The following is a 15251-nucleotide window of genomic DNA, read 5'->3' as shown; positions in this document are numbered from 1 at the left end:
AATCTGAATTTTGAAATACTTAAACAAGATTTGAAATACTAGTCTGGTTCTCCAGAGAATGTATTTTAAATACATATTTTAATATTTTACAATAAATAGAAAATTTCCCGACCAAATTTTTTTTTTTTTTTAATATTAATTATTAAAATAGGTTACATTTTTAGAAATAATAGTAATATTTATATAAATTCTAAATAATAACAACATTTTGAATTTTGTAGTGTTCGCAGACTGCAATTCTGCAGATAATTTATAAAATTATTTTTCATTTTAATTTTATAAAAAAATCGAAAGTAAATAAATAATTTAAAAAAAAATAAATGATTTTAATATGTAAATTATATACGTGTTTGAGAAACCTCAATCTAGTATTTAAAAACGTATTTTTAATATTAATTGAAATACATTGAAATAAAATTAATAAAATAATAGAAAATTTGTGAATTTATTAAGAAAAATTGATTGGATTGTTTAAAATTTGTTAATGTTTAGTTTTTTGGTCGCACCTCATAATTGGATATCATATGTCTAGACTCTAGACTGACAGTATTAGAGTTTTATAAAAAAATAATTTTGATTAGAAATCAAATTTAAAAAAATATGTTATGATGAGATTTATGTTTAGAGCCTAGTAAAGGTTGTTAGTTTTTCTTAGATATATTCAATATAATTTAGCATTAAAACTAAAAAACGAGCAGTATTGATTTTGGTATAGTTTGGTTATTTATGGCAACAGATTGTACGGTTATAAGGTACCTAGGTTCAAAAAAAATAAAATAATTTATAGTAGGTTTCAAGTTCATCTCGTCATTGAATAGGTTAGAACTGTAATTTGTATGGTATGTACATATATAAAATAATTGGTGTTCATGATAAATCATTTTTAACGAAAAATGACTTTGAGCTATGGAGATATTATAGATATTATAGATTTTATATTCAAGAATAGTGTATTTATGTTATACCGTGTTTTTATTGTTATTAGTATTTTCATAATTCGATAGGTATATTTGTCAAACCAACGTAAATATAGATTCGTGGTATAAATAATTGGAAATCATATTTTTTATTTTTAACCTCCCCTGTTGTATATTTTTTAAATTTGGAACCCTAAAAGTACCAATTAAATTCGATTTACTACTAGAAATTACCCTCAAAGTTGAACTAGTTAAAAATTATAGAATTTTAACTTGTCTAAAAGATGATTGCTCACGCAAAAAAACATAAAAAATATATTTTAGAGAAACCAATATAAACATGATCATGCAAATTCATCGCTTTGATAAAAATCTAATATGATTTCATACATGAATTATTTCTCAATTATACATCTATCTATTTTTTGAAATCATAACGTGTTTGTTATGGAAAAAAAAATTAATAAATAAAAATTTCTATATTGTAATCTTGTGGCTTAACATTTTAACATTTATGAACCTACAGTATGGCTATCTGAATATTTCTGTTCCAAGGCTAAAATCAATAGATATTTTAAATGTTGGTGTGTACTTATTGTTCGCCTAAATACTATCTATAACTGGTCACATAGTACTAAACACTATTGAAATTATTTGTTGTTAAAATACTAAAATATGTATTATACTAATGAGATGGTCAGGTATTTTTTTTTAATTCGTATATAATCGTTTCTGCTATTAAGTTGATGTTTAATACAGTTAAATTCTGTTTACACAAACAATATAGCAATGTTAATTACACAGACGTTTTTAATAACACAACGCAGTGATACGATCAGTCATTTAAAATAATTTTAAATTAAATTGAAAATACAACTAAAATTTTCATAAAACTTAACAATAATACTGTCGTCAATTTATTTTTATTTCTTGTTTATAGTATTTGTACCTAAACTAGTATACTTAGGTAATTTTTCAACTTTAAAGTAAACATACCTCGATTTTAAAAAAAAATATAAATATATATATATATTATACCTATCTATTTATACGCGGATCGGTGAATATAAATACGTAAATAACAAAAAAAACTTAAATTCTCAACCTAACATAATATATTATGTAGGTATGTAAAAAATGAATTAAATGTTTTAATATGAACGTGTTTATAGTATGATATAACGTCTGTAGTTATTCTGTGTACTATAAGAAGGTACATAATATAATATGTATAATATAAAATTTAATAAACACACAAAATACACAACATCAAGTTGTATCGATTTAGTAATTTATTGTTTAGTTTTTATAATGAATGATAAAAATGTGATAAAAATATTGTTTCAATGTCCTACTTTAATTAATGTTTTGCTAATGTTATTGTTTTATTGTGTGAATTTTATAATAAGTGCTTAAGTAATATATTTTATAAAATTAAATCATATTTATGAATAATTGTTCGAAATAAAAACTCAAACAGAACATTAGGTTTTACCATTCAAATAAATTTTGGGAATAATATAATATATACATCTGCTAAGATACACACATTAAACTTTTCAAGGTTTAAAATCTCCCAATCTTTAATTTTTTTTTTTATTTGTGTATGTAAAGTATTAAAATTTAATAATGCTCATAAATTATTTAAACATTAACATAATATAAAGAGACAACACATATAATGTTCTTAATTGTAATTTTGATAATAGGTCAATTAACTCCAGTATTTAACTTAACAACACAAAACTGGAATTTTTGAACCTAAATATTGGATTATTATTCGTTAATAAGATGGCGACAACACATGCTGGTGTGACGTCTTTTTAAAATTATATTGTTAGGATTCATGTAGTTACCTAAGCATGATATTCAAAATTTAGTTTAGCTTTGCCTCGATATGTTAACCTTCAAATTGACTTCAAGGTTATCGCGTACTCTGCATTCGACGTTAGTCATACCTCATACATAGGTACCTATTTATCTAACATATTGTATTCATCAAAATTTATACGGAAACAACAACGGCTAGTAAAAAAATAAATATAACTATGACATGTCTAGTTTCTATTTTCAAATAATAATGTAGATGTAATTCAAATTCTCTTCCTCTTATTGTTTACAAGATAACTTTTAAGTTTGAGGCTCCATCGTAATATTAATGTTAATTTTATTGTTACAGTTTTACTGGCATACAGATTGAAACTTACAATAATATAGGTACTTATTCATAAATTGTATTGGTTAATATCTTTTTTTAAAATAGCTTAAATAATAGTTTTAAGTTTCTAAACTTTAGAATACCACCTTATATTCCCGTTGTGTCTGTTTGTTAGTTACCATTATACATAACTACAATTTTTGACATAAAAATATTTATTTATTGTCCATAGTTACTGTCTGTATATCTTTATATATTATATTTATTAATTAATAATTATGGTTATTTATATTAAGATTTTATAACAATTCTAGTCAAAGTAAATACATACTAGCTAGTATTAAAAAAAAAAGGAACTAAAATACGAAGATATCTAAATTCTTATTAAATTTTAATTATAATATGAAATTATTACTTATTACAATGAATTAAAAATAAAAATATGTTTAGAAACTGAGAAATTAGCATTTTCGAAGAATGGATTTTCTCAACTTTTTTATTATTTTGAAACCGTAATTTCATAGTGGATATTTAAAAATGAGTTATGTTAAAAAATATATTATAAAATATACATACTGTTATAGACTAACATACTTTCACTATTCAGAATTGGTTTTTGTATTCAGTGCATTAAATTTTAATTTAAAATATATATACATACATTAACTATAACAGTAACTTCTTCAATAACGAGAATAACAAGATACACTGGACTTACTCTATGGAAAAAAGATTACTTACTTTCCACTTTTTTATTCTGAGCGGTGGTGAATATATTGATTTAACATAATATATGTTTTTTCGTTTTTTAGGGCAGTAAAAATAAAAATAAATTTTAAGATATTATTTATTCATACCATGTTGACATTGTTTGTTAAGGCGATATTGGTTCAAATAATAAATAAAGTTAATAAATAAATCAATTGGTTTCAAAGTATAAAATTTTTTTACTTGAAAAATCACGCGCTATCATTTAAATGAAAATCCTTAATTTCTATTGAAATATATCATTCCTATATTTAGTTCATGGTCAATCTTAAAGTATCAAAAAAATTGTTTTTTTTTTTTTTTTTAATCAATCAGTTCCGATTAGCCAAAGCATAATATTGCACGGATATTATTACTATTATTATTCGTGTTATGTGAATTTAATATTATTTTTATTTGAAATAAACTAAGTAGAAAGATAAGTATTATTACCTACAAAAAGTAGCTTTATTTGATCGTATTAGTAAGTAATTTAATAATCAATATTTGGAATTTGATATTTAGATAATACCTAAAATTACAATTGCAGGGTATTTTTTTGGTGGTTATTTCTTATGGTTATGAAGATAAATATGAGTTTAGAATTTTCCTACTAAAGTATAGACACATTGTAAATGAATTAAAAACTCAATGAAATTTAAGATAAATAAAAAATGAAAAATACATTTTTTATAGGCATATTCGAATTTGTGCAAAAAATCTTTTTTGTTTGTTTATTAAATGTGTTTGAATTTTTGTACTTTTTATATAATTTAATCTATGATTTTGATGCTAAGCCAATGTGTCTATTGTTTATTATTCATAATAAATTTAAACAACGGTTTTTAAATCTCGTAGAATATCAAATACTTTTTATGGAATAAATTAAGATTAGCTTGATGTCTAATGAAATAGCGTTTTGCTTAATTCAATAGTGACTGTAGAAACAGTAATTTAATGCATTTATCGTTTTTAAATCACATTCTGTTTGATTAAAGTTTGAAGTAAATACCAACATAAACCAGAAAATGTAATACTCGACTAATAAACGAAGGTCAATCTTTTATAAAAATAGGACAAATCAACAATATACCTCATTTAACAGTTACAATAAATCATTATTTATTAATAATTGTTTTAATGACACTGAGAATTTCAAGGATATATATTATAGAATATAAAGACATAATCAATTCTGGTTGGCAAAAATAATTAAGTCTTCTTTTGACAGTCTAATCTTATGACTAATGTCATTAGATCAATGTTAAATTAAAATTAAAATCAGTTTAGTATTCAAATAATTGTTGCCGAAAAAAATATATTATCTAAATCAATTATTATGAAATAAAATTATTGAAATGTATTATATATAATATCTATTTTTTTTTCTGTTTTTGTTTTACAATTATGGAAGAATACACTATCTGTAAGAATATTTATAGCAAAGAGTATATGAACCAGTTTATTGCTTGAAGGACCATCTATAGAACTTTAGATGTAAATAAATATTTACAACGTTCCTTTACGTATAAATCTTTAAGATTAAAATGTGTTAGTTATAAAAGGGTGATTAAAAATATAATTATTTAAGTGGGAAATTAAAATATTATTATATAGATAATGAACTATTTTGTGTGTGATATTATTTAATTGTATTGTTTATCTGATTTATGATCTTTAAATCATCACATTTATTATTTATCTGTTATATTTTATTAGGAGGTATCAATGAGAGATTTTTTAAGATTAAGTTTTAATTAATTATATTTAATGTGTTGAATCAATATGAATTATAGGTTTTTTATTTAAGAAAATGTAGTATGTTGTATCGATTTTTTTTATTATTAAAATTACGTTAGAAGAGGATTTACTGTTTCAATGTTTCAAAGTTTCTTAATTTTATTTTAGAGATATCATAGTAAATATTTATGCACAAATGATGAAACATGGTGCAAATTTCTGTACAAATGATTCATAAACATTTGAGCCAATCAAATTTTTAAATTTTGTTAATCAAGAGGCTATTGAAATGAAGTCATGCATAATATTATTTTCATATCATTATAACTATTTAAAGTAATCTATAGTTGACAGGTGAACCAGCAGCATTTAAGGGCATACACAGAGACCATTCCATTTCGTTTTTCTGTAAACTTTAAATAATAGTTTTTGATGTATTGATTACATTAGGTATGTTGAATGTCTCACACGGAATAATGAGTAAATTTTTAAAATATTAAAACTATACGCTACAGGCCATAAATCATTGTAATAATGGGTAAACTTTAAATTTAAGGTCCTTGGATACAATTGGTATTCGTTCTCCGGCAGGTTAGATTACATAAATAGATTATTATATACAGCACGAGTACTTTATAAACATTATTTAATCATACAATCGTTATGAAACAAATATGATAACAACTAGCCTAATAACCTTTATATTTTAAAGTCACGCAGTTACACCAGCTTATTTAATCTGACTATAGTTTTTTAATATTGTTAAATTTGAAATAGAATATAAACATTTGGTATCTAACTATAGGGATATCGCTATAAAAACAGACAAATGTATATTTTTTGTCGCTTTAATGTATAACATATCTGTTTAATGTACTAATATAAAATATTGTATTATATGCAATAAATAAAAACGATGATTGTAGTACGGTTATTTATTTAATACTATAGTTGAATTATTATCTGGTTTTGCCCGTGTATATTTTTTTCGATAAATTTCTTGGACTAATTCATATCTACACGCCGCACCGGCCGGTATATGTATAGTCGGTATAGGTAGCTGGAAACTCGCGTGGTCGGCCGTCACGTCACACAGTAAAAATGCAAATGTAAATATTAATTAACGAATAATTACAATTATTAATTTGTCCACTTAATCGCAACATTTTTTTAAATCCTTTCTTATTGAACAGTGCAGAAAGTATTAAAGGGACCATTATTTCAAATTTCAAGTTCGTAGGTTGAGTATTTTTCGAGATACAGCGATTAGTGAGTGAGGTATTTGGATTTTATATGTATAGATTTGAATATACATTATTTATGCGTGAATCTGTATAGGCTTAGTATACAGACGTCATATTTTTTATTTTTCCATCAAAAATAATTCCTGTTTTTTTTACATACATCATTGATACACTTGAAAACACACTCGCATATTTATATTAAAGTTGGCTATTTTAATCGTGTGTATAAGCACAATAATTGTATACACATGCGTGATTTATTAAAATCGTTATCTATATGTATTTAAATGTGTACTGATAACGTATTTACAGAAACACATATTATAATATACATTCATCCAGATGATAGACTCAATAGACGATAAGTACCTACTTAATATTTATTTTTTTTATAATTTAACATAATACATATTATTTATGCGTGTTAAACTTCAGTTAAAATGAGTTCACCACAATTTCTGTTTAATATGGATATCAAAAATAGTAGCGAAAATGCTAAATATTTTTCGCAGTAGGTACCTATAATAAAATGCGAAAAGGGCGTAAATTGAAGAATTATGTAAATTTATAATGAACAATCACGGTGATAGTATGGTGCACTACTCAATAAAGCAATATTTAATATAATGTATAATAAATAATAACTAATAAGTAATAATTATGTATATTGTACAATGAACAAATGAGATTGAATACTAAGCATATATAATATTATTAATATTCAAAAGCAACTATCTAGGTTGTTTAGTGTTTAGTTCAGGGTCCAGAATCCTAGAACTATATAGTATCACATGAATCATAACGCGGATAGTACCAGTACATATTAGCTACCAAATAAAATTATTAGAATAAAAGAATGTTGTTTTTACGAGTGAGTTGATTAATCATGTATTCTGCATTTTCGCATTACTTTAAATTAAGTCTCTAGTTGTACAATTGACACTCTCTTACACTGGTTTTTATTATAACGTGAATATTCAAATTAATATTCGAGGATTACACGAATAGTAACTTAGAACATAATATAAATAGTTCAAAATATGTAATTCACATTCAATGAATATTCCTTTATTTATTATAGTATTATTCTTGGTGAAATTCTATAAAATATAATATGACCCTTTTATTATGTATATAAATATTTATTTTTATTGTGCCACCGAATAATATTCAATTATTATATTTTCACAAACGATAAATACTATTACAAATTACCTAATCGAAAAGATTGGTTTTATTGTTTTCTAAAAAAATATTAACCAACCAAATCCGTGAATTTAAAATTGATTTTAATGGGTGTTAAACCATTTTATTCCACCGTTATTTTGCTGTCGATAAGGATTTATTTTAAAGCCGTATTATATTAAAACATACCATTTAAATAAAATTATCTAAGAATTATTAATAATTGTACTTTTTTTTAAATTATTGGAAATTTCAACAACAATTCAATACTTGTTACCTAATTACATTATTTTTTGTACCAACTTAGAAATGACTTCATTAAACTACGGATCTGTGATCAGAATAAAATCGGCAACCGATAAAACGCTGTGATCTTAGTTTTACTCTTTCTTTATAATATGGTATACAACATTACAATACAGTACCAAATACACTAGGAATGGTGCTGGCTAAAATATTGGTATTGATATTATTAATAATTAAATTTTAAGATTCTTAAACCGTCTTCAAAACATTTATGCCCACAAACTATAATAACAACGCGTATTGTATATTATACTATATTACTATGTATGACTATGTACACGTGATGGGTACACGTGTCGGTCATCACGTACTCATGTATACGACTATATAATTTTAATTTTAACGTTATAACATGTCATATCAGTATTAGAGTGGCCTCTATTTTATTATAATATTATACCTACTATCTGTACGATTCATTTCATCTTGTACTGATCATTTTGGCACGGTGACTGTTGGTAAATAATTGTTGTCTGTCATCGACTAATTTATTTAAAGATACACTTGCAATACTTTTTTCGTGGTGAAAATATTTACGTGCATATACTGCCATAGTGTCATACTATATTTATACTTATAAATTATAATAATAGTAATAATTCAAAATAAATTATAAAGTCTTAACTATTTGAAAACGTTTTCCATTTGTACGGTCAATAATTATGTATGTTAAACATTTCAAACGGAACGCAATTTATAACTAATGACAGCTAAAGCTAAATATTATTTTTCAAAAACATTATTGAAATACTATTATATAATTCAATTGCAAATCTCAATTTTTTTGATATTGTTTTTTAAGCTTTTGTCGAAATCCATTTTAAATAACTCATATTAAATTTGTATAAAATACTACAATAAACTAGAATATTATGTGTGTTGTGAATTTTTAACGTTTCTTAAAAACGTATAGACACTTACCATAGCAATACTATATTATATTATAATTTATAATATAACGAAATAATAATATGCGTTTAAAAATTCTAGATTGATTACGAAATTTTTTCTAAAAATATTTTAATTTTCAGAATATTACTTCGTCACGGAATTATCGTCAATGTAAATAATATTATTGCGATGTACAGCTGCATAAAATATAACGTGGCTAACATCCGTTGAGTTAGGTGCATATTATACACGATTTCACGTTCGACAGTCGTCTTAGAAACATATACAAAGATTGTCGTCGTAATGTCAAGAATTAATAGTTATTAGTGTTGTTCGTTTCTTTTTTATTTAAAAGTTCGTCGATTTTCACGCGAGTTAATTTATACGTAAATATATTATTAAGATGCGACTACACCGAAGTCTTCGCTTCTCGAAAATAATAATTCGAAAGCATAATATTATTATTGATTTATAATATTATATAATATCCAATAGCTGTTTCTCTGGCGTTCTGCGACCGACGATAACGCCACGAAGTCGAGAAGTCGACACGTTATTATTACGAAAACATTAAATTTGGCCGAGCGTCCAGTCGTTTTTTATCGATAATATTATGCACGGCGCGGCCGGAGCATATCACTGAGTTGATGGGATCCTGTTATCGGGCAACCGACGACGGTCTTTGTCGGAGAAAAAAAAAATTTGTCGCCGGGCGCAACAAGTGTGTCCGTCGGCGGGCGATCGCGGCGCGAAGACGGCGGCGGCAAAAAACGCGACGGCTGTCTGCATGCGGTCCTGGTAGTGCAGGGCTCTCAAACAATGCCCTCGTCAAGACGTTGTGCGAGCTCCAATCCGTTAGCTCTCGCGCGCGCCGATGTCGCTTACGGCCCTGGTAGACTGTCGCGTTTTCGACGTGTTGATTGCCAACTAACGAACAACCAGCTATTCGAATAAATGGGTTTTTTTTCTCCTAAAAACACTTTTTAGAGAATTAATAACAAGAGAAAAACACGTAATCCAACCTTTCACGTTTTCTGAGAAAATAATATTGACTTACCGAGGTCTGAGATGTTTCCAAACTGCACAGATCACACAAATAAAATTGCGCTCTAATCACATTATTATAATATAACTATTAACAATATACGATATCTTTTAATTTATCGAATTATTGCATAAACGGAGTATGGCTTGTATTTTTCAACGACGTAAACCTTGAATAATTGTCAAAATTAACATTTTTTTTTCAATGCCCAAGTCTGTTGGTACCTACAAAAATCATTATCGTTGTTTCAGGTATCACTGCAACTAGCAAGTTCCTATATAATATAATATTTAAAGAGATCAAATCAGATTAGGCTGTTAGTAATTTTATTGCGTTCAGAATGTATCTGTGAGCTGTGATTATACAAATGCTAAAATATAAATTGCTGTATTGCAGGAATACTACATGTTTATATTTACTATGCAACATTATATACTATGCAGATACTATTGTAAATGTAGAAATATGAAAATATGAGAGACGTGAGTAAATTTTATACATTTATATGACTGTACAAAATTGATTTATGCAATATAGGTATGTTTTCAGTACGGAATTATTGTATACTTGCGCATTTGTCATGTTTTACGAATCAATTAAATTAGATTCAATTTAAATTAAATTAAATTTTGAAGTTAAAAAGTCAGATATTATGCTTAAGTTACAACATGAGTTTTATTTTTTGATTAATTAAAAATGTGATTATTATACGGTTTGTTTTTAATATATTTGTACTTTTTATTTACAAGATTGAATGGACTTAAAGAATTGAAAATTCAGTCAATAATAAACTCCCTTATAAAGTTTTAGTAACAGATTTAAAAAAAAAAAAAAAAATGTTTATTTACACAAATCTATACAAGTCGATATACAAGTGTTTTTTCACATTTTTTGTAAGGTTTATTTGTACAATTTTTATATAATTTATTAAGTGCAATTATTTAGTATTGAAATGCATTTTATTTGAATGGGAAATACTTCAATATAGGTATTATAGTGTATAATTATTAAGTATATTATAATTAATTATACACAGCTAAAGACTAAGAAGTCGAAGTGTTTTTAACTTACGTCATTATTAAATAAATAAAAAATTGCTAAAAATCTTTTATTTCTATTTCAACCTTACCAGTTTCTGTATGAATTTATACCTGTTTGGTGGGATATAATTTATTTTTTATACTCAACAGTTTTTATAACACGTATATGACAATTTGTACTTCCTGGATAATCAGAATTTTTGGCGCCATTATGTACCTTCTGTGATGTCCATAAAAACATTACTCGTACCTAACGAGTAACAGTTTGGTTATTACATAAATAGTATTATATAAGTAATTTAGATTTTTATTACATCATCACAAGCTCACTGTCGTCGAACTTCAATTATTAACAAAAACAATTCTTTTGGAATAGAATAAATTAAACGTTGAATTCGGTACCTATTGGGTTTCAAAGTAATTAATTTGCATCGTTTATGAAATTACATAGTTATATTGCCGGGTTTGCGTGTTCTCCTGATATCCTGTTACGCCCACACGCCCGAAAATTGGAGTACTTTGTATTTTCAATTCATTGTAATTTCGTGTAGACGTAAAACGCCCAACATCGCTCCATTTAATATACAATAATAATATAAATGAGATTCTCTCTTGGGATTATCACAGGCAACATTTGCCATGTCCGAAAATATTGCATTATTAAATTATTTATATAATTAGTATTGTATTATTATTATAGTATTAAGTATATGCATATTTATATTATACCTTTCGTAAAACAATGTTAACAGTAATAGATAATATCTTAAAATTAATCTACATATTTTGAAAATGTCATTGCGTATAGTAAAATTAATTATACATGCAAACATTTTTAAGAACTCACTAACAATATTTTTAAATAAGTAATAACACTAAAATAACAAAGATCGTTATTTTTATTAATTTATTTATTGATTTTTTTTTTTTTTTTGGAATTTAAATACATAGATACTATAAAAAAAAAAAAAGTATATATATATTTTTATGATTTTTTGTTGCGGTATATGAATTACTTAAGATGTACTTAGAATTAAATTTGTAATTTTTAGTTATAAAAATCCAATATTTTATACATTTTTAAATACTAAATTATTTGTAAATTTATTTATTTTGACACTTTAAATACATATAAGAAAATATTGTGATATTAAATTTATATCATTTGATATATTTATTTGGCATATTAATAACTTATAACTTAAAATTTCAAGGATTTTGACAAAGCAAAAAATTTTATATCAACATTTAAAAAAACAATTTTCATAAAATATCAAAGTATTTCGTAAATATTAAAATGTATAGAAAATATCATTATAAATATTTGATAAAAATTTAAAGTATCTAAGATTTTTTATTTTTGTGTTTTAAGTCCCTTGTTTTTAATAATTTTTTTTTGTTTAAAATCAATCCTTTTTGGTGTATACATATAAAAAAAGATCCATATTGTTGTAAAATAAATATATTTATAAAAATCTTAAATTAACGAATTAATATATTGGTGATTTAAGTTTAAACTTTTAATGTATCATATAAATTAATTTAATTTTTTAATCTTACTTAAAACTATTATTTGAAAGAAATATAGATTTGAAAATATAAAAACATGTAAATTTTAAACAACTATTAGTTTTAAAAATTTTACACACTAAGTTTGTTTTAGCTAACTATTCTAAAATAATAACTGAGCATTTTTATTATTTTTTTAAAAATACGAGGACTTAAGTTTAATAAATGTATATATATAATAAAAATCCTCAATTTTTTTCTTTTGGAAAAAAAACATAAGATTATAATTAATATGTCTTATGGACTATGGTAGGTGATAAAATATATTATTGATTATATATATTAATCTTAAGGTTTATTTATTTATATTAACATATAATTGTAAGTATTATTTTATGATGGAAACAATACAAAATATTATTTTGTGTTTGTAAATATTCAACATGGAAATGTTCGAATTTGTATTTATAGGAACATGTCACTTTGTTAGTTTCAATCTCGAAAAATAATACGGATTATATTAATACCTTTAATGTAATTAATATAATATTATAGCATTAATTAGCTATCAAAAATTACCTTCAATGGCGAAAAATGAAGCATTTTTACTGTCCCAAAAAAGTAATGACGGACACAAAAAATATTTAAAAATTAAAAATTAAAAACACATAATATCATTATAAAATTAATACATTCGATACTTTGCTCGGAATCTAAAAGTAAAGTATGTAAATTTATCATATCATTACTTGTTAGATAATGTAAAATTAATGATACAAAATAAAAATTATGCAATAAAAATATGTGATAAATTTATAAGTACTTCAATATCCAAGCTATCATGAAGTTTAAAAGAAATATCTTATAACTTAAAAATATTTTAAACAAAGTCACTTTATATTTATCTTATTTATTTGTAGGCAAGTTCATCAACCAAACCCTTAAAATTTTAATATATTTTTACATTTTCACATTGAAGAAAAGAATCACTGGTCCTATGAAATTGAAATTTTGAGCGTAATATTTAATGACATCTTGTTTTTAATACTACTTTTGTTTAAAAATAAATCATAAAACATTAATTTTTCGTGATTACAGTTAAGATATGCAAACAAAATATGAAATCATATTTGTTGTTATTAGACAATTTGTGGACAATTTTCATCATATTTTTTAAGGAATTAAAAAAAATAAATACCAATACATACAATTCCTAGCCCTAAATATAGTTATGTTTTTTTTTAGATGTATCAAAGATATAATATTCTATCATAAGTCCGCTCACTATTGCCTTTATTGTTATTATTATTAACGACTTGGTCACTGCTTTTGACCTATAAAGTGCAAATATGCTCTGCTTAGAGTAATCGTTGAAAAAATACGCAATTTATTTTATTATCATACTAAAGAATATTAATACATCCAGAAATTTTTGTTATCCCAAGATGAAAAATATTTTCTTTGAATTCTTCATTGACTAACGGTTACTTATTTTAGATTCATACGAGGCCAAGAATCTCTTGGTTTTACAAAAATAATATTATTTCATCTCGTAAGTAGCACATTAGAATAACACGCAATAGACACAATATGTTTATTTTGTAAGCCATCAATATTTCAAGTACGACATAAACATTCAATTATCCGAGCTCGACTCTGAATCGTCTTTTTTCTAATGTGAATAAATCGCCTCCGAATTTAAAGTAACAATAAAAACAACACTATTTATATGAACTATTATTATTTGTTCAATTGTAATAAATAATAATTGCCATTTACTGTGTATCATAGTATCATACAATGTATTATATTTGTTTTTAATTATTTCAGTTGTGATTTCTAATTAAAAAGATTTTTTCTAGTAATAAAATTAATTGTTGAACTATAGTTACTATTAATAATTATCTATTTGAAAAAAAAAACAAAACTATACGAGTCAACAAGGATGAACGCCTTTTTTTGTATCTGTTCCGATTATTTGTCTAGTTGTTATTGCTGCTTGTGGTTTTAGATATGTTTGAAGTATAACTAATTTAATTATTTAAAACAAAACAAAACTTTAACATTACAAGCGCTTCTGAACTTACATTTTAAGTTATAACGTATTATAATAGTGCTGTATAGACACTAAATTATCAAACTAATTTACTAAAATAGTAAACAATAAAAGTACAAAAAATCGAAAATTCTTTTAATTGTAATCTACTGATTTACACACATATTTTTATATTTAAATAAAATAATAATTGGCAGGTGATTATAAATTTAGATTACAAGTGAAATCTATTTCAATATGATATATATATATAAGTTTATGTAAAGGTTAGTAGAATTGGCATTAGAAAGAGTAATTCATTCTTATTACTTTGCCAAGACTATTTTCAGTTTTGAAAGTACCTAATATATCTGAGTGTAAAGACCTTTAGAATAGAAAAAATAGGCGATATTATAAGTAATAAAAATTGAATA

General features: G+C 24.2%; 1 protein-coding gene across 1 annotated transcript in view; it reads left to right on the top strand.

The window, feature by feature from the left end:
- Positions 1–15251, top strand: part of LOC112598246 (dynein beta chain, ciliary-like) — a 60809-nt gene that overhangs the window by 13710 nt on the left and 31848 nt on the right.

This window comes from Melanaphis sacchari, unplaced genomic scaffold (genome assembly GCF_002803265.2).
Source record: "Melanaphis sacchari strain LSU unplaced genomic scaffold, SCAv2.0 Contig462_pilon_pilon, whole genome shotgun sequence".
In the NCBI taxonomy this organism is placed as follows: Eukaryota; Metazoa; Arthropoda; class Insecta; order Hemiptera; family Aphididae; genus Melanaphis; species Melanaphis sacchari.
The sequence above is the reverse complement of the archived record's forward strand: the minus strand, read 5'-3'. Positions and strand labels throughout refer to the sequence as shown.